General features: G+C 45.2%; 1 pseudogene; it reads left to right on the forward strand.

The window, feature by feature from the left end:
- The first annotated feature begins 265 nt into the window (after positions 1 to 265).
- On the forward strand, positions 266 to 342 carry LOC116545587 (annotated as a pseudogene).
- The last annotated feature ends 5,878 nt before the right edge of the window (positions 343 to 6,220 follow it).

Consider the following 6,220-nt stretch of genomic DNA (forward strand, 5'->3'; position numbering starts at 1 on the left):
GAACTCTTTACATAATAAAAATACTCACACCTAAGCCCTAGGCTCTTTTCTTCTTTTATGCAATCTCAAACACAGCAAAATGCGTCCAGACTTTGGAATATTTGTAAAATTGTCAGAGTATGACTTGCCCTGGATACCACTCTCTGCCTACTGGTATAGGGCGAGAATCCTCTCCTTAGGGCCCCAGGTAGGGAATGTGACATTTGTGACTTCTGTATTAATCAAAATACGCTAGATTATGCTACATTTAAAAAAAAGTGACCCGAAGACTATACTTTCAGGGATCATTTCTATAGTTTGTTACTAGAGAAGTTTCTCTGAATGTGTAGAGCACTAAAAAAAAAAAAAAAAAAAAAAATGACCCCAGAAATCTTGGTGGGTCACCCCACAAAGATTTATTTCTCACTCAGACTACACATCCATTACAGGTTGGCTAAGACTCTGCCCTGCACCATTACTCCAAAACCCAGGCTCCCATTGGCACTCCCATCTGGGCAATTAGCATCAGGAAAACAGAAACCACACTATGACTTTAACAGAGAGAATTTAATATAGGAAATTGTTTTCATGAACACTAGAGGACTGAAAAGTCAAATGAGAATGGTCAGGGAACACTAAGGGTTAACTGCAGGAAGGAAAGATCAATCCTAAGCAAAGACCACCCCTGGATTTGGGGGAATGAAGGGAAATTGGGATGATCAGAGCCTAGCAACTTAGAGGCAGGGCTGGCCACACAGAGCTGGTACCCAGATCTCTGAAGAGGGGGGAGCTGCTCAACTGGTACCGGCACCTCACAGGTGGTGCAATAAGGCTCGCTTTGGGAGGGCTGGAAACTGGAACCAACTCCTAGTGCCAGGAGGAAGGGCTGTTGCTATGGAAACACTGAGAGGATCGGCAGGCAAACAGGAGTGAGCAAGACTCTTCTCCCCCCTCCTTTGCTTGCGGCCTCCCGCCATGCTCACTAATGGCAAAACCAAAGGGAGCACTGGACAAAAGAACCTCAGCATGGCAGAGTAGAATATAGAAGAGTGGACAGAGCTAGCCATATGGCAGAGGGAAGGGGAGTGTGATGAACCAGGCACTGTTCTGCAAGTGTCCATCAGAAGTGACACCACCCACATCCACTTGGTCAGAGTAAGTTAGGGGGCTAAGCCCTGCTGTCAATAGGCAGGAGAATATTATTCTCTTCCATAAAGGAGCCTCCAATATTATGAATGGTAAGTACAGAACAGTCAACCACAACTTCAATTCCGCCCCCAGATTCAAACAGGCCTTCACCTGGTGAACATCTATGTGCTCAGCTGTAGCTGGAGCTTCCTCCTATGGCCAGTGCCTGATTCGAAAGTACTCTGAGGTTTTGTTGCTCAAGGCATGGTCCAGCAGCAGCAGCCTCACCTGGGATCGCTGGAGAAATGCAGACTCTCAGCCCCACCCCAGATCTACTGAATCAGAAACTGCATTTGAACAAAGTCCACAAGTGATTTGTATGCATTCAAGTTTGAAAAGCTCTTCTCTCTTGAGCCTGAACCAGAAGGAGAGTATGCCTTGCACATAAGCCTGGGCAGGGTTTTTTTTTTTTTCCCCAACCCACTTGTATCGGCGGCCTTGAATTACAATCAGTCTCTCTTAGATTCTGGAGTTAACTTGAGAGTTCATCTTAGTTTCCTACATTAATGGAAATTTTCTTTTTTTCTCTTTTTTTCTGCCTAGTCATAACGATTTAGTGAAAAGTTGGGAGGGACCACATTGGGGATCACTAGTCATTTGCTGCTTTTTTGCAATTTCTCAGCTTCCAAGTCCGTAGCTCTAACTTGCCTGGTCCCTGGTTTGTAACTTCACTGGAATGCCATTCCTTTAATCCTTTGTAGAAGCTGAGGGTTGTGTTAATTTCCTAGGACTCCTGCAACAAATCACCACAAACTCGGCCACTTAACACAAAAGACACTTATTCTCTCACACTTCTGAATGCTGCAAGTCCGAAATCAAGGTGTCAGCAAGAGAACGCTTCCTCTGAAGGCTCTAGGGAAGAATCCCTCCTTGCGTCTTCCCCAGCTGGTAGCTCCTGGCAATCCTCGGCTTCCCTTGGCTTGCAGCTGCATCCCTCTCATCTCTGCATCAATCTTCACACGGCCATCTTTCCTGTGTCTCTGTGTGTGTCCTGCCCTCTTCTTATAAAGACACCAGTGACTGGATTTATGACCTACCTTAAATCCAGGATGATTTCATCTCTAGGTCTTAAACTAATTATATCTGTAAAGACTCTATTTCCAAATAAGGCCATCTTCTGAGGTTCCAGGTGAACATAGATTCTGGGGGTCCCTATACAACCTGCTACAAGGGTGAATGCCTGTTGTCCCTGGGACTTACTCCTCCAAGACCCAAATCCCAATGCTGGCTCCATGGTTCTGCCATAGGGATCCCCCTGAGTACCCTGATCTCTTGCTCTATGTGAGGCACGGCAGTGACATAAGCCAAGTGTTTTCCCTGCAGCTGGGATTGCACTAAACCACAAATCCAAATGCTGCAAAATAATTAAAAACAAATAACTTTGCCTTTATAGCATGCAAATCCATGGATGTCTACAGCAATTGACTGTACAAAACCAATTATTTTAAAACAGTGCTTTCAATTTTTCATATGCTGTGGATTCTCCTTAAAGCAGCAGCCTTAGGCAACTTATAGTGGATGAACGAATGGGTGGCTGGAAGGCTGGATGGATGAATAGATGATTGGATAGTCAGATGAATGGATCTGTGAGAGGTTGAATGTAGGGGCGATGGATAGAAAGATGGATGGATAGATGGAAAGAAACATGGATGGATGGATAGAAAGATGGATGGATGGATAGAAAGATGGATGGACGGATGGATAGAAAGATGGATGGATGGATAGAAAGACGGATGGATGGGTAGAAAGATGAACGGATAAATAGGTGAATGGATAGATAGATAAATGAATCTGTGGGAGGATGAATGGATGAATGGAACAGTGAAATCTGTTAGTTATGTTGTTATGTTTCTTTGGTATCCTTTCCCCCTCTTCTGGGAATAGAATTCTTCTTTCTTAAGGATTACACATTTCCTGTGAATATGTGGGGCTGAACTTGACCTCTCACACTTCACCCTGGCCATATGTCTCAGGCCAAGATAATCAGACTATCCAAAACTTCTGGCCACAGAAATTGGTTTTAGTCCAGGACATGCAAGCAAGCCAGACCAGAGTCCTCCCTACTTTTTGGCTGGCGCCAGCAGCAAACAACCTCTCCTGCCTGGGTTGGTTAACTGCTAGGAGACTTGTTTAAGGCTACTGGAGGCTCTTTTACCTGCCGCAAGCAGAAAGTCTGAATGAGGATGGGAAGATGAGAGGTGGGAGAAGGGAAAAAGAAAAAGGGAGAAAGAGGAGGAGGGAAAGGTGGAAGAGAGGAAAGAAGAGGAGGAACAGGAGGAGGGGTACTAGAAACAGTCCAAGGCATAATTTAAGCCCCCAATGTGGGGAGCCAGTTCAACTCCTGGACTTTCCAGCTGCATAAGTCAATTTCTCCTTTCTCTGACTTAAGACAGATTGAGTTGTATTTCTTTCACTTATAACCAAGAGAATCTTATCAGTGCAGAATGAGGGAGTAAATAAATGAGTGAATGAATGATCAAATGAATGAATGAGTTCCATAAATATCAAACTGGTCAATGTTTTTTCCTCCCTTAAGAGCTAGACCTGCGAATATAAGGATTTAATGAGATGTCCCTGGTTTCTACTGGAGCCTCTCTGATTGCTTCCCTTATGTCTGGTGTTGATTCTAACTCTTGAAATGTAAATGAAAAATGAAAAGGAAAAAACAGCCAACTAAAAATAATAAATTTCTGGAGCTGACATTCTACTGTGGCTGCAGATTCCAAAGCTGGGAGTTATTATAAAAGAATGACTGAAACAAAAATCAATAAAATTTAAAATTCCCCCAAAGCCTTCTTCTCCACCTTCCCATCTCCATCCAATCTGAAATAGTGGGAGCAGGTAGACATGCAAATCTGACCACACATACCTATTCCCCCTCCCTTCCCCATCTCCTAGAACTTTTCCTTCATCCAGAACTTTCCAACAGCTTTTCAATGATTGACAACAAACATGTCTTGGGGGTTCATGGAAGTCTCTCCAGATGAGGTGATGCCTAAGCTAGATCTTGTAGACTGGGAAGGACCCCGGTACAGAAAGATGAAAAGGACTCTGGACATGGAATCTCAGCATGAGTAAAGTCACCAGTTGTGGGCAAATGTAGGCAGTGAAAATGGTCATAGTTGAGGATGAAGAAGTTACAGCAGTCAATTATGAAATTCCTTGTAAGCTGGGCACCGTGGCTCATGCCTGTAATCCCCATGCTTTGGGATGCTGAGGTAGGAGGATTGCTAGCCAGGAGTTCGAGATCAGCCTGGGCAACATAGAAAGACCTCGTCTCTACAAAAAATATAAAAATTAGCTGGGGGTGGGGGAGGGGGTGGCTGGGCATAGTAGCTCACACCTATAATCCTAGTACTTTGGGAGGCTGGGGCAGGTGGATCACTTGAGGTCAGGAGTTCAAAACCAGCCTGGCCAATATGGCAAAAGCCTGTCTCTATTAAAAATACAAAAATTTTCCAGGCATAGTGGCAAATGCCTGTAATCCCAGATACGTGGGAGGCTGAGGACGAGAATTGCTTGAACCCAGGAGGCAGAAATGCAGTGAGCCAAGATTATGCCACTGCACCCCAGCCTGAGTGACAGAGTGAGAATCTGTCTCAAAAAAAAAAAAAAAATCAGCCGGTGGTGGTGGTGCACACCTCCAGTCCCAGCTACTGAGGAGGCTAAGGCAGGAAGATTGAGTCAGCCTGGACGTACAGGATTACAGTGAACTATGATTACGCCACTTGGGGCGCCGCACTATGATTACACCACTGCACTCCAGCCTGAAAACGGAGTGAGACCTTGTCTCAAAAAAAATAAAAATAAATAAAAATAAAAGTATATGTAAATCCAGAATTTTTGTGTTTCTCCAATTGTCCTCCGTGGACCACCTGTAATGGGCTCTACAATGGGCTTTTAAACAATACCAGTCAGGGGACCCCGCTGCAAACCCACTTAGGAGAGGATCTGGTGGGGTGGGGTCACAGGTCTGAATTTGCATTAAGTGCCCCCAGGTGGTTCGGATGCTCCTCGAGGTTTGCAGGGAGAGTGTATCAATTAAGACTGTGTGTGACTTCAGTAGCAGAAACTGAGACGCAATTACTTAATGAGATCGAGGTTTCCTTTCCCCGCATAACAAGAAGTGTGGGGCTAGACAGTTCTAGGTTACTGTGGCTGCTCCAGGAAGTCCTCAAAAAAGCGGGGGTCCTTCTAGCTTACTGTTCCACCAAGCTTAATGCATGACTTTCCATTTCCTGGTGTCAAGATGACTTCTTCTCCAAGTATCAATCTGTGTGCCAGACAGAAAGAGGGACCCACAAAAGGTGCTTTGTTCCAGTTGAGTCCATCCCTTTTCAATCAGGAAAATCATAGCCTCCCAAGAAGCCCCAGACTGTAGATTTCTGCCTGCATCTCACTGCCCTAAGCAAAATTGGAAATCTACTAGAATAAAAAGGAGAGATTGGATATAAGGTGAATAGAAAGAAAGTGGGATAGGAAGCTATGAATGGCAGACCACAGGTGGATTTCAATCATCCTCTCTGCTGATAGAGGTTTGACAAGGAGCAAGGCAGAAGCAGAGGGAGCAGCTGGGGGCTGCTGCAGCCCATCAGGGAGAGATGACGATGGCCCGTGGATGATGACCTGCAGATGATGGCCTGCACAGGGTGGTGGCTCTGCTGATGGATTCAGGACATAGCAGGTCAAACTGACAAGACTTGATGGATGGTACGAGAACAGAATGAGGGAGGAAGCATAATGGGGAAAGATGTGCAGTGAAGGAAAGGAGGAAGCGGAGACCTTAAGGATGTCTGTAAGATTCCGGCTTCAGTCCCTGGAAATATGATGCCATTCATAATTGAGCTTGCAGTTAGAGAGAGAGAAGCAGCTGGAATTGCTGTGTTGTCTAGAAATATGAAATCTTGGCATCTCACGTCAGAGCTCAAACTACAGGGGTGACTGTGATAGTCAAGAAGCGTAAGGTAAGACAAGCAATGGACCACAGAGCTCCGTGTGCCCCACACCGCAGCGGCTCAGGTCACCAGAGAGATGAAAGCAGAACCATTTCAAA

The sequence above is a fragment of the Sapajus apella genome, unplaced genomic scaffold, assembly GCF_009761245.1.
Source record: "Sapajus apella isolate SASKATOON/1434 unplaced genomic scaffold, GSC_monkey_1.0 scaffold294, whole genome shotgun sequence".
Taxonomy (NCBI): Eukaryota; Metazoa; Chordata; class Mammalia; order Primates; family Cebidae; genus Sapajus; species Sapajus apella.